The sequence below is a fragment of the Oncorhynchus mykiss genome, chromosome 28, assembly GCF_057628025.1.
Source record: "Oncorhynchus mykiss isolate SJ-2025 chromosome 28, ASM5762802v1, whole genome shotgun sequence".
NCBI classification, from domain to species: Eukaryota; Metazoa; Chordata; class Actinopteri; order Salmoniformes; family Salmonidae; genus Oncorhynchus; species Oncorhynchus mykiss.
In genome coordinates, this window is record NC_143049.1 from 6,540,291 (window position 1) to 6,568,134 (window position 27,844).

The 27,844-nt window shown below is 44.6% G+C and overlaps 1 protein-coding gene across 3 annotated transcripts in view; it reads right to left on the reverse strand.

Annotated features, from left to right (window-relative positions):
- zbtb46 (zinc finger and BTB domain containing 46) overlaps positions 1-9,854 on the reverse strand; it is a 218,554-nt gene extending 208,700 nt beyond the window's left edge. For 2 of the 3 annotated variants that reach the window (XM_090225675.1, XM_090225673.1), the window contains exon 1: positions 9,434-9,838. The gene's annotated coding sequence lies outside the window, so the exon portion shown is untranslated. Of the gene's footprint in view, positions 1-9,433 lie in introns of all 3 variants that reach the window. The other variant, XM_090225674.1, reaches the window with a different exon arrangement.
- Positions 9,855-27,844: the final 17,990 nt, after the last annotated feature.

A 27,844-nucleotide genomic window follows, 5' to 3' on the forward strand; every position in this document is an offset into this window, starting at 1 on the left:
TGAGGGCACTATGGTGTTGAACGCTGAGCTGTAGTCAATGAATAGCATTCTCACATAGATGTTCCTTTTTTCCAGGTGGGAAAGGGCAGTATGGAGTGCAATAGAGATTGCATCATCTGGTTTCTGAGAAAATGGTGTTGATGTGAGCCATGACCAGCCTTTCAAAGCACTTCATGGTTACAGACATGAGTGCTGCAGGTCGGTAGTCATTTAGGTAGGTTACCTTAGTGTTCTTGTGCACAGGGACTATGGTGGTCTGCATGAAACATGTTGGTATTACAGACTCAGTCAGGGACAGGTTGCGGCCTTGTGAATGTTGACCTGTTTAAAGCTACAACTCACATCGGCTATGGAGAGCATTCGTCCGGAACAGCTGATGCTCTCATGCATGTTTCAGTGTTGCTTGCGTCGAATCGAGCATAGAAGTAATTTAGCTTGTCTGCTAGGCTTGTGTCACTGGGAAGCTCACGGCTGTGCTTCCCTTTGTTCTATACTGTTCTGAATACTGGTCTAAAGTGTCTCATCAAAACGAAATTCAAGGGATGTTGTCTATTCTCATGTTTATTCGTGATTGACAATAGCCAATGCCCAGGCTTAGGCAATAGACTTTCGTTCTTAATCTTTTTGAAAGCGGCAACATTAGGACAACACCTTCTTAGGATAGAATATTTGGGAAATAAGCCACTGTTTGTCTTTAAGCTTTGACGATTGGCCTAATATGAGGATAGGTTATTTGAAACGTCTCATTCCATTTCTCTATTGATATGGTTTGTTCTCTTTCTTTATTAGTCCGCCTTAAGTTTTTTAGACCATTCAAACAGCTTTTTGAGATGGAACTGCTTTACATTCATGCATAAAACGATGGAAGCATAGCAATAGCCTAAGGAAAATACAGTCCATTCGTCTGTCCATCAGGGTGGACCTCTCGGTGACAGCCAAGTAGGGCCAAGGATGACAAAACAATCAAATCTAGCTTTCATTTGAACACTGATATTGACCAATATGTTGTAAAACAATTCTCTCCTCTCGTCTCTGATCGACTGTCTGCTCCGTGTTGCTGTGTCTGTCAGGCTGAGTGTGGTGCATTCAATCGGATCATTTTCTGTCCCTTCCTCTGATGAAGGTCAGGAAGCGCAGGTGTTGGTCTCCCTCTCTGAATTATACCTTAGTGTTCCTTGGAAATCCAACTTGGAAAATAGTTTGTCAGGTTGTTTTGGCTAGCTAGCTAGCTTAGTTCAGCATTTGGGTGTGTTATGTAAACATGCCTAAATGTGCAGAGCATACCCCAGGCTTACCCACACAATATGTTTAGGTAATACGCATGTGCAAAATATGAAATCGTCTCAGTGCAACAAATGTCAGCTAGGCAAAACAGCAAGGCCGATGCTGACCCTGTCCATTGACTGGAGTAAGGAAACAATTGGAATGGATTTGAATGGATGGAACGCAAGGCTATATGTATATGTATATATATAAATGAATAGACTTTGAATGGATGGAAAGGAAGGCTATATGTATATATATATATATATATGAATAGACTTTGAATGGATGGAAAGGAAGGCTATATGTATATATATATATATATATGAATAGACTTTGAATGGATGGAAAGGAAGGCTATATGTATATATATATATATATATGAATAGACTTTGAATGGATGGAAAGGAAGGCTATATATATATATATATATATATATATACTGTATATATATTTATTTATTTATTTATTTTTTTTATTTCACCTTTATTTAACCAGGTAGGCTAGTTGAGAACAAGTTCTCATTTACAATTGCGACCTGGCCAAGATAAAGCAAATTAGTTCGACAGATACAACGACACAGAGTTACACATGGAGTAAAACAAACATACAGTCAATAATACAGTATAAACAAGTCTATATACGATGTGAGCAAATGAGGTGAAAAGGGAGGTAAAGGCAAAAAAAAGGCCATGGTGGCAAAGTAAATACAATGTAGCAAGTAAAACACTGTTATGGTAGATTTGCAATGGAAGAATGTGCAAAGTAGAAATAAAAATAATGGGGTGCAAAGGAGCAAAATAAATAAATTAAAATACAGTAAGGAAAGAGGTAGTTGTTTGGGCTAAATTATAGGTGGGCTATGTACAGGTGCAGTAATCTGTGAGCTGCTCTGACAGTTGGTGCTTAAAGCTAGTGAGGGAGATAAGTGTTTCCAGTTTCAGAGATTTTTGTAGTTTGTTCCAGTCATTGGCAGCAGAGAACTGGAAGGAGAGGCGGCCAAAGAAAGAATTGGTTTTGGGGGTGACTAGAGAGATATACCTGCTGGAGCGTGTGCTACAGGTGGGAGATGCTATGGTGACCAGCGAGCTGAGATAAGGAGGGACTTTACCTAGCAGGGTCTTGTAGATGACATGGAGCCAGTGGGTTTGGCAACGAGTATGAAGCGAGGGCCAGCCAACGAGAGCGTACAGGTCGCAATGGTGGGTAGTATATGGGGCTTTGGTGACAAAACGGATTGCACTGTGATAGACTGCATCCAATTTGTTGAGTAGGGTATTGGAGGCTATTTTGTAAATGACGTCGCCAAAGTCGAGGATTGGTAGGATGGTCGGTTTTACAAGGGTATGTTTGGCAGCATGAGTGAAGGATGCTTTGTTGCGAAATAGGAAGCCAATTCTAGATTTAACTTTGGATTGGAGATGTTTGATATGGGTCTGGAAGGAGAGTTTACAGTCTAGCCAGACACCTAAGTATTTGTAGTTGTCCACGTATTCTAAGTCAGAGCCGTCCAGAGTAGTGATGTTGGACAGACGGGTAGGTGCAGGTAGAGATCGGTTGAAGAGCATGCATTTAGTTTTACTTGTATTTAAGAGCAATTGGAGGCCACGGAAGGAGAGTTGTATGGCTGTCACGGTTTTCCTTAGGTGAAAGAGAGTCGGACTATTGAGATTCCTGTTTAATAAAACAATGTAAACACGAATTAATACAAAAACAATAAACGTAACACGAAAACCGAAACAGCCTAATACTGGTGCAAAGTAGCACGGCGACAGAACAAGGACACTAAGGACAGGAACAATCACCCACCAAACCCAACACCAAACAGGCTACCTAAATATGGTTCCCAATCAGAGACAATGACGAACACCTGCCTCTGATTGAGAACCATATCAGGCCAAACATAGAACTAGACAAACTAGACATGTAACATAGAATGCCCACTCAGCTCACACCCTGACCAACCAAAACATAGAAACATACAAAGCACAACATGGTCAGGGTGTGACAGTACCCCCCCCCCCCCCCCCCCCCCCCCCAAGGTGCGGACTCCGGCCGCAAAACCTGAACCTATTGGGGAGGTTCTGGGTGGGCATCTGTCCGCAGTGGCGGCTCTGGTGCTGGACGTGGCCACCACTTCACCATAGTCTTAGTCCGCTTCTCAATGGACAGAGGGGCAGCAGCTCGGGACAGAGGGGCGGCAGCTCGGGACAGAGGGGCGGCAGCTCGGGGCAGAGGGGCAGGGGCTCTGGCGCCTCTGGGCTGAGGGGCTCTGGCGGCCCCTGGCTGACTGGCGGCACTGGCGGCCCCTGGCTGACTGGAGGCACTGGCGGCCCCTGGGTGACTGGCGGCACTGGCGGCTCCTTGCAGACTGGCGGCACTGGCGGCTCCTTGCAGACGGGCGGCTCAGGCGGCGCTGGGTAGACGGGCGGCTCAGGCGGCGCTGGGCAGACGGCGGCTCAGGCGGTGCTGGGCAGACGGGCGGCTCAGGCGGCGCTGGGCAGACGGGTGGCTCAGGCGGCGCTGGGCAGACAGGTGGCTCAGGCGGCGCTGGGCAGACGGTGGCTCAGGCGGCGCTGGGCAGACGGGTGGCTCAGGCGGCGCTGTGCAGACGGGTGGCTCAGGCGGCGCTGTAGAGGAAGGCTCTGGCAGCGCTGGAGAGGAGGGAGCCCCTGTAAGGATGGGCCGGAGAGACAGCCTGGTGCGGGGGGCTGCCACCGGAGGGCTGGTGCGTGGGGGTGGTGACGGATAGACCGGGCCGTGCAGGCGCACTGGAGCTCTTGAGCACCGAGCCTGCCCAACCTTACCTGGTTGAATGGTCCCGGTCACCCTGCCAGTGCGGCGAGGTGGAATAGCCCGCACTGGGCTATGCAGGCGAACCGGGGACACCGTGCACAAGGCTGGTGCCATGTAAGCCGGCCCAAGGAGACGCACTGGAGACCAGATGCGTAGAGCCGGCTTCATGGCACTTGGCTCGATGCCCACTCTAGCCCGGCCGATACGCGGAGCTGGAATGTACCGCACCGGCCTGTGCACCCGCACTGGGGACACTGTGCGCTCCACCGCATAACACGGTGCCTGCCCGGTCTCTCTCGCCCCCCGGTAAGCACAGGAAGTTGGCGCAGGTCTCCTACCTGGCTTCGCCACACTTCCTGTGTGCCCCCCCAATAAATGTTTGGGGCTGACTCTCGGGCTTCCTTGCCAGCCGTGTTCCCTCATATCGCCGGCTCCTCTCTCCAGCTGCCTCTGCTCTCCTAGCTGGCTCCACCTGTTCCCATGGAAGGCGATCCTTTCCCGCCAGGATCTCCTCCCATGTGTAGCAACCCTTGCCGTCCAATACATCGTCCCAAGTCCATTCCTCTTTGCGCCGCTGTTGCTGTTGCCCGTTACCACGCCGCTTGGTCCTGTTGTGGTGGGTGATTCTGTCACGGTTTTCCTTAGGTGAGAGAGAGTCGGACCAAAACGTGGCGTGGCTATTGAGATTCATGTTTAATAAAACAACGTAAACACGAATCAATACAAAAACAATAAACGTAACACGAAACAGCCTAATACTGGTGCAAAGTAGCACAGCGACAGAACAAGGACACTACGGACAGGAACAATCACCCACCAAACCCAACACCAAACAGGCTACCTAAATATGGTTCCCAATCAGAGACAATGACGAACACCTGCCTCTGATTGAGAACCATATCAGGCCAAACATAGAACTAGACAAACTAGACATGTAACATAGAATGCCCACTCAGCTCACACCCTGACCAACCAAAACATAGAAACATACAAAACAAAACATGGTCAGGGTGTGACAATGGCATTGAAGCTTGCCTGGAGGGTTGTTAACACAGTGTCCAAAGAAGGGCCAGAAGTATACAGAATGGTGTCGTCTGCGTAGAGGTGGATCAGAGACTCACCAGCAGCAAGAGCGACCTCATTGATGTATACAGAGAAGAGAGTCGGTCCAAGAATTGAACACTGTGGCACCCCCATAGAGACTGCCAGAGGTCCGGACAGCAGACCCTCCGATTTGACACACTGAACTCTATCAGAGAAGTAGTTGGTGAACCAGGCGAGGCAATCATTTGAGAAACCAAGGCTGTCGAGTCTGCCGATGAGGATGTGGTGATTGACAGAGTCGAAAGCCTTGGCCAGATCAATGAATACGGCTGCACAGTAATGTTTCCTATCGGTTAAGATATTGTTTAGGACCTTGAGCGTGGCTGAGGTGCACCCATGACCAGCTCTGAAACCAGATTGCATAGCAGAGAAGGTATGGTGATATTCGAAATGGTCGGTAATCTGTTTGTTGACTTGGCTTTCGAAGACCTTAGAAAGGCATGGTAGGATAGATATAGGTCTGTAGCAGTTTGGGTCAAGAGTGTCCCCTCCTTTGAAGAGGGGGATGACCGCAGCTGCTTTCCAATCTTTGGGAATCTCAGACGACACGAAAGAGAGGTTGAACAGGCTAGTAATAGGGGTGGCAACAATTTCGGCAGATAATTTTAGAAAGAAAGGGTCCAGATTGTCTAGCCCGGCTGATTTGTAGGGGTCCAGATTTTGCAGCTCTTTCAGAACATCAGCTGAACGGATTTGGGAGAAGGAGAAATGGGGAAGGCTTGGGCGAGTTGCTGTGGGGGGTGCAGTGCTGTTGACCGGGGTAGGAGTAGCCAGGTGGAAAGCATGGCCAGCCGTAGAAAAATGCTTTTTGAAATTCTCAATTATGGTGGATTTATCAGTGGTGACAGTGTTTCCTATAGTGTTTCCTGTTCGATGCTAATGGAGAACGCCATAGGATGTTTTTGTGTTGGTTAAGGGCAGAACCAAGGGCTATATCTGTTCCTGGTTCTAAATTTCTTGAATGGGGCATGTTTATTTAAGATGGTTAGGAAGGCATTTTTTTTAAATATCCAGGCATCCTCTACTGACGGGATGAGATCAATATCCTTCCAGGATACCCCGGCCAGGTCGATCAGAAAGGCCTGCTCGCTGAAGTGTTTCAGGGAGCGTTTTACAGTGATGAGTGGAGGTCGTTTGACCGCTGACCCATTACGGATGCAGGCAATGAGGCAGTGATCGCTGAGATCTTGGTTGAAGACAGCAGAGGTGTATGTAGAGGGCAAGTTGGTTAGGATGATATCTATGAGGGTGCCCGTGTTTAAGGTTTTGGGGAGGTACCTAGTAGGTTCATTGATCATTTGTGTGAGATTGAGGGCATCAAGTTTAGATTGTAGGATGGCTGGGGTGTTAAGCATGTTCCAGTTTAGGTCGCCTAGCAGCACGAGCTCTGAAGATAGATGGGGGGCAATCAGTTCACATATGGTGTCCAGAGCACAGCTGGGGGCAGAGGGTGGTCTATAGCAGGCGGCAACGGTGAGAGACTTGTTTTTAGAGAGGTGGATTTTTAAAAGTAGAAGTTCAAATTGTTTGGGTACAGACCTGGATAGTAGGACAGAACTCTGCAGGCTATCTTTGCAGTAGATCGCAACACCGCCCCCTTTGGCAGTTCTATCTTGTCTGAAAATGTTGTAGTTTGGAATTAAAATTTCTGAATTTTTGGTGGTCTTCCTAAGCCAGGATTCAGACACAGCTAGAACATCTGGGTTGGCAGAGTGTGCTAAAGCAGTGAATAGAACAAACTTAGGGAGGAGGCTTCTAATGTTAACATGCATAAAACCAAGGCTATTACGGTTACAGAAGTCGTCAAAAGAGAGCGCCTGGGGAATAGGAGTGGAGCTAGGCACTGCAGGGCCTGGATTCACCTCTACATCGCCAGAGGAACATAGGAGGAGTAGAATAAGGGTGCGGCTAAAAGCAATAAGAATTGGTCGTCTAGAACGTCTAGAACGTATATGAATGGACTTTGAATGGATGGAAAGGAAGGCTATATGTGTATATATATATATATATATATATATATATATATATATATATATATATATATATATATATATGAATAGACTTTGAATGGATGGAAAGGAAGGCTATATGTATATGTATATATATATATATATATATATATATATATATATATATATATATATATATATATATATATATATGAATAGACTTTGAATGGATGGAAAGGAAGGCTATATGTATGTATATATATATATATATGTATATGAATATACTTTGAATGGATGGAAAGGAAGGCTATATGTATATATATATATATATATATATATATATATATATATATATATATATATATATATATATATATATATATATATATATATATATGAATAGACTTTGAATGGATGGAAAGGAAGGCTATATGTACATATATGAATAGACTTTGACACCTTTCCTGGCAGGATTAGCAAATATTGAGCTTTTGAGCATTAAAAAAAACAACAGAATAATTGAAGAAGAAAAAATTGGATTCAAAAAAGAATGACAATCGTTTATATAATGTCATTTTTTTTACTTGGCTTTTCATAACAGTTTGTTAGATTAACACAGGGTAAGCTCTGCCTATCCTTTCAACTCTGACTGCACGTCACTGGACGCTATGGTGAGCTTCAATTGGTCACTCATTTCGCGATATCGCAGAGGATTTGAATAAAACTCAGCTTTCCCCAACTTTAGCCCCCTGGCCCATGCTCGCACCAGTCCACGGAGCCCTGCCTCCTCAGCTTCTCTCCCTTTCCTTCCGTCGGAAGTGAGTGGCTTCCTATAGTAAACGGCTACTGAGCAGGGGAACGCGACCATTGTGGTGTTGTCAGCGTATGAGTAAAGAGGGGTTGTTCCCCTTTCATATTCTGAGCACAGTAGAAAATGGAGGAAGAGGGAACCAACCACGTTGAGGGGGCAGACAGAGAGGGAGACGTACACAATAACAGGCCAAGAGAGACAGGCAAAGCATATCAGCAGTTTGGCCTGGCATTTCAGTTTCTTTCAGCCTCAAAGGAAGACACTGGACGCCACACACTTAAACTCAAGAAGCGCCTGCGGACGGATCAGATGAACATCGCGCAGCGCTACAAGTCTGGAACCTGAAATCCCCCTCTCTCGTCTGGTACATTAGGGTCGGGGGTTGACACAGCACAAATGTCCAGCTGGAGAAAAGCCCTTTCAGAGGTTAACCAAGGGAGGAATGGTGGGAGAAGGGGGGTTAAAAGCCCTTGCCTGCCAAGCTGCTAACATTTCATTTGAAATACCCCCGACTGACCTCAAAGAACGGATACTACAACCAGGGCATCACGATCAGTGACAGCTATCTGCGTCCAGTCAGTTCAATGTCTACTTTTAATTTACATTTGGTTGAGTTGTCAACTAATGTCAATTCTACTGGAAATCAACAACAAAAGATGTCACTGTGTTTTGGGATTTGGGTTCAGAAGTTAAGTGAAAAAATATCTGAAATTCTTTTTGCAAATCCAATCACTTTTCCCACGTTGATTCAGCATCATCACATTGAATGTTTTTGCTCAAAGGACGTGGAAACGTTGATTCAACCCGTTCTTGCCCAGAGGGGTGACAATCCCTTTAAAGCCTAAAATTGAGGTCAACACTTTGACAGTTACCTCAATATTCAGGGTCTATGGATACATTCGGTGACGGAGGGCTTTATTACAGTGAATACGACTCGCCATAAGATTACAGCGTTTTATTCTGCAATATCGAATAATGTGCCTTTAGCCCATGTCTTGTTTCCCCAATCCCTACCTAAATGCACGTGTACACTTATTCCACTGTCCATTATCAAATGACAGCATCTCATAATGAACAACATGAAACATTCACGTAAGTAGACATCTGGCTTGTCACGTATCTCGGCAACACAAAAAGAGGACTGGACTTCCAGCATGTCGCTCTAACGCATCGCGCAGAGGAGCTGTCAAAACACACTTCTGACATGATACCGTGACACGATGCAGGCACACCGAAAACCACCCGTTAATGCTAAAGTCACGATACACCGCTTCAACTTGTGACATTCATTAAGAAGAGTTACATTGTTCAATGGTTATAATGGGCGCGCAGCAACGCTCACCATCTCAGCAAAAAAACAACTAGTAATCACATTAAATTGTTGTAAAAGGAGACACGTAAACCTTTTCAGAGGATCGCAGTATGAAACCAACATTATTGACAATATTGAATTGAAACGGAAGGGGTGGAGAAGGAAATACAATGAAAGAGCACGGCAGACATAGCCTACCTGTTAACCCATGGGGTCTGGGGTAGACGCGGTGTAGATTCTTTGGAGTCCAATCTGGTGTGACTGCGCGAAAGAGAGAACGAAAGGGGGGTGTTCAGAAGAACACAGTATTCTATTCTTTCCTCCCCTACGCCTTTGGTGTCTCTAAATGTTATTCCCCTGTTTTCTCCCCCTCTCTCCCAGTCTCCGCCAGCCTTTTCTCTCTCTCTGTCCCTCCCTTGCTTTTCCTTGTCTTGGTATCAGGAACCAGCCTCCCCCTCTGTGTCTGTCTCTCTCCCTCTCTTTCCCTAGGGCGCTCTCTCACTGGCTCTGTGTCCCCGTATCTCCCTGTCTTTGGGCAGACTCAGGAAATGAGGCAACATGAACAACACACACACCGTTCTATCAGCGACCAACCCCCCAGGCACTCTCCCACATATCTGACAGCTCAAATAAATATTAGTGTCATTATTGCAATTGAGTAGCACGACGTGAAATCATGAAATCAAGAAAATAGTAGGCAATTTGTGGTGTGTGTTCAGTGTGTCGTGAACAATAACAATAGTAATAATATGAATGTATTATTATTAATATTGCTATTATGATGCTAAACGGGCTTGTCATATGGACAGGACAACAATATAAATGACATAGTGTGTGTAATGTGTGATATCATATCATTATTATGTGCAATAACATACATGAAATGCATTGCTCTGCCTATATCTACAGTATATGTATCATATTTCAAGAGTTTCTTCAATAAATATAAACTGCTGCAAAAAAGAGTGTTTTATTTGAATTGAGACAACCTCATGGTAATACAGTTTATGCGGGAGTTTCCATTTTTAATGGCTGAGTGAGTAGGCTATTACATGAAGAAGCATGTGCTTGTCTATACAGGGGTCTAAACATGAGTGATCGACAGTATGTGGGTGTTAGTGAGAACAGAAGACAAGCTCTGTCCACTCTGTGTGGTTTGAATGAAAGGCAAGGACCAAGCTACACCCTCTTGTGGTAAAACAGGAAAACCACCCAGCAGTCAGACAGATGGACCTGTTGGGCAACCCTTCAAAACAGAATTCACCAATTATATCATACTTACTCAGATTGAAGAAGACATTAGCTACATCCAAAAAAATGCCATCTATGTCAATTGTAGATTATATGTTTGTTGTTTTTTTGTTGTTGTTTTTTTACATCCACTGATATATTTTCATTGTCTATCACGATCAGATATTAAGTCTTCTTTTCGGAGCCATTTCAGTGCCCTCACCCAAGCTTGTCTCGTTGCTAAATCTGACATTACAGCACAGACAGACAGAACATTTGTGAACTTTTCAGAATGTGGTCCAGAGTGTCTTGGGGATGTAGGGAGAGTTGCAGGACAGAACAGATGAGGTGTGTCATGCCAGAGAGAGCAATGGGGGGAAGCGGGTGAATCCTGTGTTGTTTAGAGGAAGTGAGGAAGGGCAGGTGTGTCTGTGTTGTACGTGTGAAGAGGAAGTAAGGATAATGAGACTGTGTGTGTGTGTGTGTGTGTGTTTGTGTGTGTGTGTGTGTGTGTGTGTGTGTGTGTGTGTGTGTTTGTGTGTGTGTGTGTGTGTGTGTGTGTGTGTGTGTGTGTGTGTGTGTGTGTGTGTGTGTGTGTGTGTGGCACAGCAGGGGGTAAGAAGCACTCTTCATCGGGCTGGGAGCCGAGGGCCGGATCAGGGAGGTTGTTGGGCAATGTGGATTAAGTATGTATGTCACTCAGTCTGTCTATCTATCTATCTATCTATCTATCTATCTATCTATCTATCTATCTATCTATCTATCTATCTATCTATCTATCTATCTATCTATCTATCTATCTATCTATCTGTCTGTCTGTCTGTCTGTCTGTCTGTCTGTCTGTCTGTCTGTCTGTCTGTCTGTCTGTCTGTCTGTCTGTCTGTCTGTCTGTCTGTCTGTCTGTCTGTCTGTCTGTCTGTCTATCTCTCTCTCTCTCTCTCTCTCCTATCCCCCGGGCTGGTCAGTGTAATGCTGATGTGTAGTGGCTGTGGCTGCAAACACAATCTCTGCCAGGAACAAGACGCATGTTGCAGATATCCAGATCCAGATAATCCCAGATTATAAAGAGAAAGCCAGCCACGTCTCTAACACCGACAGCCCGCTTCCAGAAAAGCTAAACACCTTCTTTGCCTGCTTTGAAGAAAACAACACCAAATCGGTGATGTGGGCCCAGGCCGCTCACGAGGACTGTGTGCTCCCGATCTCTGTGGCCAATGTGAGTAAGACATTTAAGCGTTCTGGGCTGCATTTTGGGCTGCAGGCCCTAAACTGCATCCTCAGGGCATGTGCAGACCAGCTAGCTGCAGTGCTTACAGATTAATTCAGTTTCCCACTACACTAGTCTGTTGTTCCCACTACGCTAGTCTGTTGTCCACCATCGCTCCTGTACCCAAGAAAGCGAAGGTACAGTGGTTTACGAAATTATTCATCTCCTTGTAATTTTTCTATTTTGTTGCCGTACAACCTGCAATTAAAATTGATTTTTGGGGGGTTTGTATCATTTGATTTACACAACATGCCTACCACTTTGAAGATGCAAAATATGTTTTATTGTGAAACAAACAAAAAAAGATGACAAAAAAATGGAAGACATGAGTGTGCATAACTATTCACCCCCCAAAGTCAATACTTTGTAGAGCCACCTTTTGCAGCAATTACAGCTGCACGTCTCTTGAGGTACGTCTCTATAAGCTTGGCACATCTAGCCACTGGGATTTCTGCCCATTCTTCAAGGCAAAACTGCTACAGCTCCATCAAGTTAGATGGGTTCCGCTGTTGTTCAGCAATATTTAAGTCATACCACATATACTCAACTGGATTGAGGTCTGGGCTTTGACTAGGCCTTTCCAAAACATGTAAATGTTCCCCTTAAACCACTCGATTGCTTCTTTAGCAGTATGCTTAGGGTCATTGTACTGAAGGAAGGTGAACCTCAGTCCCAGACTCAAATCTCTGGAAGGTTTCTCTCAAGAATTTCCCTGTATTTAGCACCATCCACCATTCCTTCCATTCTGACCTGTTTCCCAGTCCCTGCCAATGAAAAACATACCCACAGCATGGTGGTGCCACCACCATGCTTCACTGTGGGGTGGTGTTCTCGGGGGGATGAGAAGTGTTGGGTTTGCGCCAGACATAGCGTTTTCCTTGATTGCCAAAAAACTCAATTTTAGTCTCATCTGACCAGTGTACCTCCTTCCATATGGTTGGGTAGTCTCCCACATGCCTTTTGGCAAACACCAAACGTGTTTGCTTATTTTTTCTTTAAGCAAAGGCTTTTTTCTAGCCACTCTTTCATAAAGCTCAACTCTGTGGATTGTACGTCTTCCAGTGGTCCTGTGGACAGATACTCCAATCTCCGCTGTGGAGCTTTGCAGCTCCTTCAGGGTTATCTTTGGTCTCTTTGTTGCCTCTCTGATTAATGCCCTCCTTGCCTGGTCTGTGAGTTTTGGTGGGCGGCCCTCTCTTGGCAGGTTTGTTGTGTTGCCATATTCTTTCAAATTTTTTATAATGGATTTAATGGTGCTCTGTGGGATTGTTCAAAGTTTCAGATATTTTTTTTATAACCCAACCCTGATCTGTACTTCTACACAACTTTGACCATGACCTGTTTGGAGAGCTCATTGGTCTTCATGGTGCTGCTTGCTTGGTGGTGCAACTTGCTTAGTGGTGTTGCAGACTCGTGTGCCTTTCAGAACAGGTGTATACAGTGCCTTGCGAAAGTATTCGGCCCCCTTGAACTTTGCGACCTTTTGCCACATTTCAGGCTTCAAACATACAGATATAAAACTGTATTTTTTTGTGAAGAATCAACAACAAGTGGGACACAATCATGAAGTGGAACTACATTTATTGGATATTTCAAACTTTTTTAACAAATCAAAAACTGAAAAATTGGGCGTGCAAAATTATTCAGCCCCCTTAAGTTAATACTTTGTAGCGCCACCTTTTGCTGCGATTACAGCTGTAAGTCGCTTGGGGTATGTCTCTATCAGTTTTGCACATCAAGAGACTGAAATTGTTTCCCATTCCTCCTTGCAAAACAGCTCGAGCTCAGTGAGGTTGGATGGAGAGCATTTGTGAACAGCAGTTTTCAGTTCTTTCCACAGATTCTCGATTGGATTCAGGTCTGGACTTTGACTTGGCCATTCTAACACCTGGATATGTTTATTTTTGAACCATTCCATTGTAGATTTCGCTTTATGTTTTGGATCATTGTCTTGTTGGAAGACAAATCTCCGTCCCAGTCTCAGGTCTTTTGCAGACTCCATCAGGTTTTCTTCCAGAATGGTCCTGTATTTGGCTCCATCCATCTTCCCATCAATTTTAACCATCTTCCCTGTCCCTGCTGAAGAAAAGCAGACCCAAACCATGATGCTGCCACCACCATGTTTGACAGTGGGGATGGTGTGTTCAGCTGTGTTGCTTTTACACCAAACATAACGTTTTGCATTGTTGCCAAAAAGTTCAATTTTGGTTTCATCTGACCAGAGCACCTTCTTCCACATGTTTGGTGTGTCTCCCAGGTGGCTTGTGGCAAACTTTAAATTACACTTTTTATGGATATCTTTAAGAAATGGCTTTCTTCTTGCCACTCTTCCATAAAGGCCAGATTTGTGCAATATATGATTGATTGTTGTCCTATGGACAGAGTCTCCCACCTCAGCTGTAGATCTCTGCAGTTCATCCAGAGTGATCATGGGCCTCTTGGCTGCATCGCTTGGGAAATCTTTTTGTATCCAAATCCGGCTTTAAAGTTCTTCACAACAGTATCTCGGACCTGCCTGGTGTGTTCCTTGTTCTTCATGATGCTCTCTGCGCTTTTAACGGACCTCTGAGACTATCACAGTGCAGGTGCATTTATACGGAGACTTGATTACACACAGGTGGATTGTATTTATCATCATTAGTCATTTAGGTCAACATTGGATCATTCAGAGATCCTCACTGAACTTCTGGAGAGAGTTTGCTGCACTGAAAGTAAAGGGGCTGAATAATTTTGCACGCCCAATTTTTCAGTTTTTGATTTGTTAAAAAAGTTTGAAATATCCAATAAATGTCGTTCCACTTCATGATTGTGTCCCACTTGTTGTTGATTCTTCACAAAAAAATACAGTTTTATATCTTTATGTTTGAAGCCTGAATCGTGGAAAAGGTCGCAAAGTTCAATTGGGCCGAATACTTTCGCAAGGCACTGTATATACTGAGATCATGTGACAGATCATGTGACACTTAGATTGCACACAGGTGGACTTTATTTAACTAATTATGTGACTTCTGAAGGTGTCACGCCCTGACCTGAGTATTCTTTGTTTTATTTATTGTTTTGGTTAGGTCAGGGTGTGACATGGGTGATGTATGTGTTTTTTGTACTGTCTATGGGTTTTGTAGGTTTTTGGGGTTGTTTACTATCTAGGTGTTTTAAATGTCTATGGTTGCCTAGATTGGTTCTCAATTAGAGGCAGGTGTGTATCGTTGTCTCTGATTGGGAACCATATTTAGGCAGCCATCCTCTTTGGGAATTTGGTGGGTTATTATCTGTCTATGTGTTAGTTGCCTGTATCTGCACTTATCATATATAGCTTCGGTTTGTTGTTTTGTTTAAGTGTTCTAGTGTTCTTCGTTAAATAAAGAAGAAGTATGTATTCTAATCACGCTGCGCTTTTGTCTCCTCTTTACGACGAGCGTGACAGAAGGTAATTGGTTGCACCAGATCTTATTCAGGGGCTTCATAGCAAAGGGGATGAATACATATGCACTTTTCCGTTTTGAATTTTTTGAAACAAGTTATTTTTTTCATTTCATTTTCTGTCTTCATGAAGTGCTTTGAGAGGCTAGGTAGCGTTGCCAGGTAAACAACCTCTCGCTCAACTTCAACAAAATTAAGTAGCTGATTGTGACGAGAGCACGCCCTCATCCACATCGACAGGCCGCAGTGGAGAGAGTCAGCGGGCACACTGAGGACCTGAAATGGTCCCTCGACCACCGACAGTCTTAACAACGCATCTTCAACCTGAGAAGGCTGTAACAATGTGCGCTGAGAGTCAGGAAGCAAGTTCAGGGAGTGAGTGGTTTAATAAATAAACACACCATAATACAAAACAAGAAACACGAACAACGCACAGACATGAAACAGAAACAATTAGTCCTGGGGAAGGAACCAAAGGGAGTGACATATATAGGGAAGGTAATCAGGGAAGTGATTGAGTCCAGGTGAGTCTGAAGATGCGCAGGTGCACGTAACGATGGTGACAGGTGTGCACCATAACGAGCAGCCTGATGACCTAGAGGCCGGAGAGGGAGCACACGTGACACAGAAGAAATTGGGCTTGGTCGCTAAGACTCTCACAAACTTCTACAGATGCACCATTGACCAGCCAGGTTGTTCAAGATTGAGGTGGAAATTGGATGTCTATACATGTCCTGGGGACGTCGGGAAATGCCTTCAGAACTGGCCACTAGGTGCAACACTGAGCACTATTAACATCAACTAGGCGTAGGTTTGCTAGGGGGCAGTGGATGAGTGTAATCCCATGACTCTGGATCAGAAGGTTGTGTGTTCAATTCTAGCTGTGGACACTGTTTTTTTATTTGTGATTTTAACCCTAACCCTTACCTTAACCATTCGGAAGGAGTGCCTGACGTAGTAACTCTTAATTTGACGTTTGGAGAAATGGAACAAAACAGAGCAGCAGGAGCAACAAAACACTTTGAAATTTGACGTTTGGATATTGGAGGTTTTTGGAACGTGGATGAACATCTAATTCTGCAGTGAGACTGTGAGAACTTGTTGTCATTGACAGCATCCTGTCGGACTGTATCACCACCTGGTAAGGCACCGGCCACATGGCTTCAGAAAGTGATGGGGTCCAACGCATCACCAGGGGCAAACTACCTGCCCTCCAGGACATTTACAGCACCCAGTGTCACAGGAAGGCCAAGAAGATCATCAAGTACCTCAGCCACCCGATCTACGGCCTGTTCACCCCGCTAACATCTAGAAGGCGGAGACAGTACAGGTGCATCAAAGCTGGGACAGAGAGAATGATAAACAGCTTCTATTCCCAGGCCATCAGACCGTTAAAAAAGTCACCAGTAGATGGCCTCCACTCAGTTCTCTGCCCTTTGCCCAGTACTCTACTCTGCCCCTCTGTCACTGTCACTAGCCGGCTACCGCCGGGTGCTCTACTCTACACCTTAGGGACTGCTGCCCTATGTACATAGTCATTGAACACTGGTCACTTTAATAATATTTACCATGATCATCCAAAACATTAAGAACACCTGCTCTTTCTATGACACAGACTGACCAGGTGAATCTTTATTGATGTCACTTGTTAAATCCACTTCAATCAGTGTAGATGAAGGGGACGAGACGGGATAAAGAAAGATGTGTAATCATTGAGACACTTGAGGCTTGGATTGGATTGTGTATGTGAGTCAGTCAGAGGGTGAATGGTGTCGTGACGTTGTATTAGTTAATGTGACGACTGTTGCTCATCGAATGATTACAAGTTTCTAATTGCGTGATTAACTGAATCAAGCAATTATTAACTCATTAACCTGGGGCACCATGGGAAAACTAGTTTTTATTGAGTTTCTATTTCCCAAATTAACTCAAACAACATCAGAATATCGATTTTACAACAGCCGCTAATTAATCAGTTACCTCTACCAATCTCGTTCTGAATGTCGTATAGTCCGGGAATCTGCACGGACCCGGGTCTCACCAATGAGTTCGTACCACACAAATCTTAGTTGAGTATTTATTTACTAGAAAGCTAAAATGATGATAAAAGATACACAAAGACAAAACACATTACAGGCTATTGATTAGAACTTAGTTTAATGGGCCAACACAATATGGCACGTTACCCACAATGGGGATTTCAAAGAGAGAGAAAAAGAGAAAGTACACGAGAGAAATATACTTTTGGGGGAATTTGTCAGCTATGCTTATTCTAACCCTAGCCTTGCCCCAAACTGCCGCTCTCATGAGTCAGAATATAATGATGTAATTACGTGGGGAAGGTCTCTGTGGATCCTCCGCGTGGACCGTTCAGGCTGCTCGATGATGCACTTCTCCGGCGCACATTTCTGGTCGTCCTCACGATGTCAGTGTCCTTTTGGCTTAGGAGTCTGTTCCCTCACCCTTGCTATGGAAGGGGTCTTCTGAGGACAGACAGCTCTGTAGCTCAGAGCTCACAGCATAGGAATGAAACATTTTAGATACCACAATTCGCTGGGATTGGATGCTAAGGGGGTCCGGCTTGAATTCACCCGCTTAGACACAGCTACTCATCCGTAGCTTGGGTAGAAAAATATTTCTTTGTCTTCAAACTTGAGTTGCGTTCTGGGTTCGTTGACTTTTAAGACCTTGCTGCAGCTTGGGTCACTTAGTCCTCTCTGGAATTTCTTTACTCACAGGTTTTATACCCTCATGTCAGAAGTGGACGTAACCGCCTTTAGGGCAATTCTCTGGGCGTACCAAGTTATGAGGGAAAGGTCTAGATTTTACTCAAATCCAATTTTAGACAACTAACTTCACATTTCATCTTTACCAAAACATTCTCTTTGATTTGGATATTTTCCATACAACGTACAATGTATAAACATCAAACATACACTAGGAAAACTCTTCACGTTACAATGTTTTCGAAATGACGTCATCTATTAACCTTTAATAACAAAACAAAAATGGCATACATTTTCATATTCCATCTATCGTCATGACCACCACTGTGGCTGACGGAAACCATTGTTCCAAAGTCCCTTTATTTCATGTTTAATGTTCTGAGGCTGGTTCTCCATAGTAACAGGACTAAGGAATTTATCTGTGGCCTGAGAATTACCAGGGGCGTGAGGGGTCATAAAACCCCCACATCTTGAGGCTGTTCTGAGTGCAAAAGGGGGGTGCAACTAAATATTAGGAAGGTGTTCCTGATGTTTGCTTTAATCAGTGTATTTACAGTATGCACCACTGTACTAAATGTTTGATGATTTTGTGTGTTGACATTTATTTATTGATTTATAGGAACTAGGAACATAAGAATTTCACTGCACCCGCCATAACATCTGATACACTGTGTACGCTACCAATAAAAATAGATTTGATTTGATGAACAAGCTGCTTTACTCAAAGCTTCACCGCCTAACATGGCTGCTCCAATCTGCCTGACACTCCCTACCCCAACCTCCTCGCTCCCTCTCAGTACAACTCTGTCTCTCTGTTTCACTGTGTTTTTCTCTCTCTATTTGTCTCTCTGTCTATCTGTCCATCTGCCTATCTGCCTTTCTGTCTATCTGTCTCTCGGTCTGTCTGTCCATCTGCCCGGCTCCCACCTCTCACTCCCTCCCCCTCTCTCTCTCTCTGTCTGTCTTTATGTCTATCTATTTGTCTGTCTGTCCATCTGCCCGGCTCCCTTTTCTCTCTCTCTCTCTCTCTCTCTCTGTCTTTCTATCTCTCTCTCTCTCTCTCCCCATCTTCCTGTCTCTCTCCATCTTCCCCTCTTTCACCCACACTCTTTCTTTTTTATACATCTCCCTCTCTCACCCTATCTATCTCTCTGACCTCCAATTTACTGTCAATTCTCTGTGACTCTTCCTCCCTTTCAGTGTTTCTTCCCCCTTTCAGGATTTCTTCCTGCTCTTCTATCCATCTCTCTCTCTCTCTCTCTCTCTCTCTCTCTCTCTCTCTCCCTCTCTCTCTCTCTCTCTCTCTCTCTCTCTCGACCTCTCTCTCTCTCTCTCTCGACCTGTACATAGCCCATCTATAATTTAGCCCAAACAACTACCTCTTCCCCTACTGTATTTATATATTTTGCTCCTTTGCACCCCATTATTTCATTATTTCTATTATTTATATTTCTATTATTTCTACTTTGCTTATTCTTCCACTGCAAATCAACCATTCCAGTGTTTTACTTGCTATATTGTATTTACTTCACCACCATGGCCTTTTTTTTTGCCTTTACCTCCCTTATCTCACCTCACTTGCTCACATTGCATATAGACTTGTTTCTACTGTATTATTGACTATATGTTTGTTTATTCCATGTGTAACTCTGTGTTGTTGTATGTGTCAAACTGCTGTGCTTTATCTTGGCCAAGTTGCAGTTGTAAATGAGAACTTGTTCTCAACTAGCCTACCTGGTTAAATAAAGGTGAAATAAAAAATTAAATAGAAATAAATAAAATTAGGTCACTTACACATATATTCAGTCATGTGGCAAACACTTTAAAGTTCATGGTGAAGTGTTTCTGTATGTTATTATTCAATAGGAGCATTTTCCAAAAATACATGGACAGTGTGTGTGTGTGGTGGTTACCCAGCATGTATGGTGCTAAGTGCACACATTACCCCTAAGAGACAGCAGCCATGATGCCTTGGGCCTCTTTGTCACCAGTTACAAACATGACTTTTCTTCTGATAAACGAGAGCTAGCATGTTGTTGCCACTTTAAACGGTTGTTATTGAGGCCATGAGAACACACATCATATCCAGGAAGTGAGCCCGAGCCTCCTCATGATGACTTGTGTTTGAACCACAAAGGGAGGAGGTACGCAAATCTGGGAAACTTTGTGAAGTGGAGCATCAACTGCTCCTCAGCCCCCCTGCTGCGGAACGCAGTGCCATAATTGGTCACGTTGAATAAAACGACACAATAAATATACAACTGTCATAAAAATAGCACAGGATGCTTTCAAAGCCCCATCCACTACTCTTCACTATCAGAATGGAGCCCAGCTGTGTACTTTGTGCCTGTGTCATCTTAGAGAGACTTGTGTTGCAAAGTGAAGCCTGGCGCTGAAAGAGCCCTATCACTACCAGGTGCAGCCAGGAGAGAATGGAGCTCCAAAAAGAGGATGTTTGGCACCAGGTGTATTTCTACAGTACAGTACGTGCAAAGGTGCAGCTCAACGATAATGACGTCTGACAAAAACAACTGTGGGTCCTCTTTCAAGGCCCCTTCCCTTGGCCGACAAAGAACAAACAGAAGTGAAAGCCAGACAACAGTGTGGGGGAACTGCGAATGAAGGAATGTTAGACAGGAAGGACGCAACGTAAGGAACGAGGGGGGGGGGGGGGGGGGGGTGAAAATATGAAGAATAGTCAGGGAGAGGGAGGTTGGTAATGCACAGAGAGTGGAAGACAAAGGGATGCAGAGAATCTAGAAGGACATATGGATTTTGTGGCTATAAAGTGGTTGTGGTACCAGCCTGGTATTTACATCACTCCCTGTCCCCACCCCGAGGAGCTTCCCTGAGGGTTTTGTACCCCCTCTATGAACAAGTCCTTCATGATGTGTTGGTAAGATGCTCCTGGACTGGGCTACAGATTAGCCCTAAAGATACCGCTCTCCTTTGAAGAGGAATAGCCTTGGCTGCCCACCACCATCTGTGGGGCTGACACACATGCATTAGCACCACACACGCATTAACATGTCAGGCACGCACACACACTTTCCCCCCATTGGCTTGCACCAGGGCTATATTTCTCCCTGTAACTTCCAGGCCAGAGTTGACCTTCCTCCAGTAGAGATGGACAGACTCAGACATGTTTTGTGTTTGACCTTAATGAAGCCCTATCTCCCGCTCTTCCTTTCTCCCTCTCTAATTGACTCAAAGCCTCTTTCTCCCCCACTGTCTTTTTACCTGTGAAATGTAAAATAACATGACTATTCTGTCCATTTCAACATTATGAATCATATCAGAGAACTGCCTTTTCTCTTTCTTTCTCCTCCTCTCAATCTCTCTGTTTCTCTACTCTTTCCATCCCTCCCTCCCCCGCTCTACCCCCTCTAAATCTCATTTACTCCCTTGGAAGTAGTCAGAAAAAAGAGTGGAGTACAAAACGACCTTCTCTTCCCCGAAGCAAAAAGCATCTTCTTATTGTGGAGGTCACTGTCTCTGTGCAGCCCTGAGCTCTGAACACTACTATGCTTGTTTTAATGATGCACAGGAGCAGAGAGAAAGGGAGACAGAGTGGTAGAGAGAGGGTGAGAGGGAGAGAGATTTCGCTACCAACTCACTGCTAACCCCCTGACCCCCACCCCCCTCCTCCCACCTCCCCTCCCCCTCAAAGAAAGTGCTCTTCTTGTTCCACATTCATTTTGAGAGGTTGTTCTAAGCGATATAACCTCTCAGCAATATTATTTATTACTTCTCCCTCAACCCACACTGAGACCTGGGTTGCTATGCTACAATAATCCAACCTCTCATCTTTCCTCCTCCTCTTCTCCTCTCTTCTCCACATTTACTTATTTCTTTCCTTACCAACCCATAGTGCCCTGGGAAAGGACAGGAAAGGGTTAAATCCTATAATCCCCCTCTCACTCTCCTTTTCTCTCCCTCTGTCTCTCTCTCTGTCTCTCTCTCGTTTTCTCCCTCTCTTTAATGACCCCCTGCAGTTCACGACCCTGTTTGATTTGACCCCACGACCTCTTAGGGTCACGACCCCATCTTGCACCAAAACAAATTACATTTGACCCCTGCGTAAGAGGTTAGGTTTAGCGACGAGAGTCATATCATATCAGATATCTATCAATCTCTTCTAGTTTTCTATTCCTGAACATCAAGTTCCATGTCGGGTAGTTCTTTTCATTTTACAATCTGTTCTAGTAGTTTTATGATCACGAAGGGAAACAGGGCAATTTAGTCACTGACATAACAAACAACCCAGACAGTTCGTAATGCCTAAAGTAAAAACGTTATAATTATTTTACTGGCATTCGGCCGGGAAAGATCTGCTCTTCATGAGGTCTGTTACACAAACACTGGGACATTCATGGTTTCCCCATAGGCTGATAACCCAACAGAAAAAACCCAATACAATACACTCTGTCTCTAACAGACAACATTCCCTGTTACATCATAGCTGTCCCTTGCAGTGTGTTTCTCTTTTTCTCCATCTCTTCCTCCCTCCCTCCCTCTCCCTCTGTTATGGCCTTGTCTCCGGGGAAACGCTCGTTTTTGTCAAAATCACCTTGGAGATTGTGGACCTGCGCTGATGGCAGAGCTGAGAAGAGGAGAGGAAAGAGGGGGATGAGGAGCGGAATATGAGAGAAAGGGGGATCAAAGCTTGTCTGGCTCAGCCCAGACTAATGTGAGGGGACAGCCTTAGCTATCTGTTAACCAAACTCACGCTGGCGACGCCAGGAAGAGAGGGATAAAATTCTCTCCTTTACAGCGCTGCGTTCTCCCGCCTTCTTTGACAGCAGTTGGAGGCGCATGGGCCTTGATGTCACATCCTGTAGGTGTTTAAGCCGCTTACTTACACAAGATAGAGAAAGAGAGAGCGGGAAAGAGAGAAAGAGATATGTAGGATGCATGGGGTGGGGGGTCATGGTGGTAGGAGGATCAGGATGTAATATCTGTTTGATTGTATGTTTGTCTTGCTGTTGAATATATAAAGACGTTAGGTGGTTGTATGGCATGTGTGACGTTTGAGGGTATTGATGCGAGGGCGAAAAGTCCAGGGGATAATTGGACCCCTTCTGTACATTTCAGTGTGCATGCTGACTCCCCGGGCCAGGATAGAAGGAAAGGGTTCAAACATTCCCAGATTCCGAGCGCAGGGAGAGGCATGATGGGAAGGCATGGGATGCACTGGCTGGGAGATGGCTTTCAGTGTGTAGGGCTGTTGCGGACCGTATTACCGCCACACTGGCAGTCATGAGATCGCAGTAAAATTCCATGTGACCGCATCCTGGACATGCACTGGTAGTCCCCAACTCACTAACGACCATCAGGTCCTAATGGCCTGGTTCTCAGGGCTCTGTTGTCTCTCTAAGTACTCTGATATCAATTTGAAGATGGAAGTTCAACAGGTTGAAACTGACTGAAAAACATGATCGTTGTTGTTTCAAAGTCACACAACTAAATGGACAGCACTTTCTAAGGTGATGATTCATATGCATTGAGCCCTAGCCTGAAAAACACCCTAAATTCAAATAATGATTGTGCGGTTATAAACGTCCCTTTTTCAGGACCCTGTATTTCAAAGATAATTCGTAAAAATCGAAATAACTTTACAGATCTTCATTGTAAAGGGTTTAAACACTTTTTTCCATGCTTGTTCAATGAACCATTAACAATTAATGAACATGCACCTGTGCAAAGGTCGTTAAGATACTAACAGCTTACAGATGGTAGGCAATTAAGGTCACAGTTATGACATCTTAGGACACTAAAGAGGCCTTTCTACTGACTGAAAAACACAAAAAGAAAGATGCCCAGGGTCCCTGCTCATCTGCGTGAATGTGCCTTAGGCATGCTGCAAGGAGGCATGAGGACAGCAGATGTGGCCAGGGCAATAAATTGCAATGTCTGTACTGTGAGATGCCTAAGACAGCGCTCCAGGGAAAGGACGGACAGCTGATCGTCCTCACAGTGGCAGACCACGTGTAACAGCACCTGCACAGGATTGGTACATCCGAACACCACAGGTACAGGATGGCAACAACAACTGCCCGAGTTACACCAGGAATGCACAATCCCTCCATCAGTGCTCAGAATGTCTGCAATAGGCTGAGAGAGGCTGGACTGAGGGCTTTTTGGCCTGTTGTAAGGCAGGTCCTCACCAGACATCACCGGCAACAACGTTGCCTATGGGCAAATACCCACTGTCGCTGGACCAGACAGGATTGGCAAAAAGTGCTCTTCACTGTTGCGGTTTTGTCTCACCAGGGGTGATGGTCGGATTCACATTTATCGTCGAAGGAATGAGCCTCCTCAGGAGGGGTTTTTATTCGTAACAATAGAAAAGGCTGTTCTATGACGCCTGATTATGTCTGTGCTCACGGGGGTGGGCCAATGACTTAGTTTACCTCTCTGGGGTAGGGGGCAGTATTTTGACATCCGGTTGAAAAGCATGCCCAAAGTAAACTGCCTGCTACTCAGGCCCATATAATTGGTAGATTTGGGTAGAAAACACTCTAAAGTTTTCAAAACTGTGAGTATAGCAGAACTGATATGGCAGGCGAATACCTGAGAAAGATCCATCCAGGAAGTGGGATTTTTTTTATGTTTGTAGTTTTCCATTGACTGCCAATACAGTATCCAATGACTTAGGACTCAGATTGCACTTCCTATGCCTTCCACTAGATGTCAACAGTCTTTAGGATTTTTTTCAGGCTGGTATTCTGAAACATGAGGGAGTAAGACCACTCTGAGTGAGTGGAAAGTGGAAAGTCCACAGACCTGTTTTCTGCACGCGACCGAGAGCTTGCCTTTCTTGTTTTTTTTTTTACATTGACGAAGCTATTGTCTGGTTGAAATATTATTGATTATTATGACTAAAAACAACCAGAGGATTGATTATCAACATCGGTTGACATGTTTCTACGAACTTTACTCATACTTTTGGGATTTTTCATCTGCCTGTTGTGACTGCCTTTGAGCCAATGGATAACTGAACAAAAAGCGCCAACAAAACGGAGGTATTTGGACATAAAGAGGGACTTTATCGAACAAAACAAACATTTATTGTGTAACTGGGAGTCTTGTGAGTGCAGCGATATGAAGATCATCAAAGGTAAGTGATTAATTTTATCACTATTTCTGACTTTTGTTACTCCTCTACTTGGTTGGTAACTGTTTGTAATATTTTGAGGGCTAGGCGCTGTCCTCAGATAATCGCATTGTATGCTTTCACCGTAAAGCCTTTCTGAAATCTGACACAACGGTTGGATTAACAAGAAGTGAATCTTTAAGCCGGTGTATAACACTTGTATGTTTTATGAATTTTTATTATGAGTATTTCTGTTTTTGGCGCTCTGCAATTTCACCGGATGTTGGCCAGGTGGGACGGTAGTGTCCCAATACCCTAGAGAGGTTAAACTTTCAAGGGAATACAATTCTCTCACAGTAAAGGTTTAACATCACATTACATCATTTCACAAATAGTTTAATCTTTGCTCATTCATTTTATACAATAAATAAATGCAAACCCCATAATTGAGAAATGTACATATTCAGAGATATAGTTCTGTATGTTTCCTGTCCTCTCTGAGGTCACCAAATGAAACACACTCGTCACATCTGTCCCTTAAGAGTTCAAGAACCATTCCCACGTTCTCACAAGTGGACATTTTGTTTCATATTCTCATTTTGGGGATTTAGGTGTTTGCCATGTGAAATCGTTTGTTCTCTCTGTTTCTCTCTTTCTGAATGGCCAGGGGGGAGAGTCTCCACCAGGAATTTACAACCTGAGATAACAGAACCTGGATGAAGGAGAGAGTGGGAAGCCATGATCTATACCCAGAAAGGGCCACGTCATGACACAAGCAATCTCAACGCTGTGCGTTACAGGGAAGACATCCTCCTCCCTTATGTGGTACCCTTCCTACAGGCTCCTCCTGACATGACTCTCCAGCATGACAGTGCCACCAGCCAAACTGCTCGTTTTGTGCATGATTTCCTGCAAGACAGGAATAATGTCAGTGTTCTGCCAAGGCCAGCGAAGAGCCCAGATCTCAATTCCATTGAGCACATCTGGGACCTGTTGGATCGGAAGATGAGGGCTATGGCCATTCCCCTCAGAAATGTTCGGGAACTTGCAGGTGCCTTAGTGGAAGAGTGGGGTAACATCTTACGGCAAGAACAGGCAAATCTGGTGCAGTCCATGAGGAGGAGATGTACTGCAGTACTTAATGCAGCTGGTGGCCACACCAGATACTGACTGTTACTTTTGATTTTGACCCCCCCTTTGTTCAGGGACACATTATTCCATTTCTGTTGTCTGTGGAACTTGTTCAGTTTATGTATCAGTTGTTGAATCATGTTATGTTCATACAAATATTTACACATGTTATGTTTGAAAATAAACGCAGTTGACAGTGAGAGCACGTTTCCTTTTTTGGCTGGGTTTATAATACATAGCCTACTACTTATTGCGCACAGCAGAAAAACATTAGAAAAAAAATATTTAGATGTCTTTGGTACATAGTTGGTTTAGCCCATTCTCCAAAATTAAACAAACTCTAGTAATGGCAGTTGAGTGTGTAATGTATTATTATGCATACTGGTTGGCCTGGTTACCTTAAGCTACGTTCCAAACTTTCTATCTATGAGTCTGGGAGTGAAAGTGTAGGCCTTGGTGATGCTGTTGGTTCATTGATTGTGCAGGGCGGCTTACAGTACATTTGAATTAGATTTTGAATAGCATACTATAGGGCAATTTTATATTTAATGGGCTACAGAATACCTCATTTGTATTTTACCCCCTTTTTCGATCTTGTCTCATCACTGCAACTCCCCAACAGGCTCTCGAGAGGCGTCCACCGAAACATGACCCGCCTAACCACGCTCCTTAACACCCACCAGCTTAACCCAGAAGCCAGCCGCACCAACGTGTCGGAGGAAACACCGTTCAAATGGGGTCAGCCTGAAGGCACCAGGCCCGCCACAAAGATTCGCTAGAGAGAGAAGAGCCAATTAAAGCCCCACCGACCTAACCCTTCCATAACCTTGACTACGCTGGGCCAATTGTGCACTGTCCTATTGGACTCCCGGCCACAGCCGGTTGTGGCACATCCCGGGAAATCAACCTGGGTCTGTAGTAATGCCTCTAGCACTGCATTCAGATGCAGTGCCTTAGACCGCTGCGTCACACGTTAGGATTTCCCTTGTTTTCGCAAATGAAGCACTGGGTAACTGCAGGAACAGAATTGGTGAGCCCATGGCATACAGAGTTTGGGCGGAATATCACCAGTGGCGCATTGAGAGGCTGCATGCTCCTCAAACAGTGGCTGATACATGGACTAAAATAACTGGAGTAGCCTACCTAGCATGATTGAAAAATGAACCCAGTGGAAAGCGGCCTCCATTCAATATATTTTTTCCCCTGCTGCTGTTCCTGCCCATTTGATAATGGACCACTCTAAATCAAAACTAATTTGACATATTAATGAAGATTACATTGAGAATAGTCTGATGGGTAAAAATAAACTATATATACAAAAGTATGTGGACACCCCTTCAAATTAGTGAATTCGGCTATTTCAGCCAAACCCGTTGCTGACAGGTGTATACAATAGAGCACACAGCCTGGCAATCTCCATAGATAAGCACTGGCCTTACTGAAGAGCTCAGTGACTTTTAATGTGAACCGCCATGGAATGTCACCTTTCCAACAAGTCAGTTCGTCAAATTTCTGCACTGCTAGAGCTGCCCCGGTCAACTGTTAGAGCTGCCCCGGTCAACTGTTAGAGCTGCCCCGGTCAACTGTTAGAGCTGCCCCGGTCAACTGTTGGAGCTGCCCCGGTCAACTGCTAGAGCTGCCCCGGTCAACTGTTAGAGCTGCCCCGGTCAACTGCTAGAGCTGCCCCGGTCAACTGTTAGAGCTGCCCCGGTCAACTGTTAGAGCTGCCCCGGTCAACT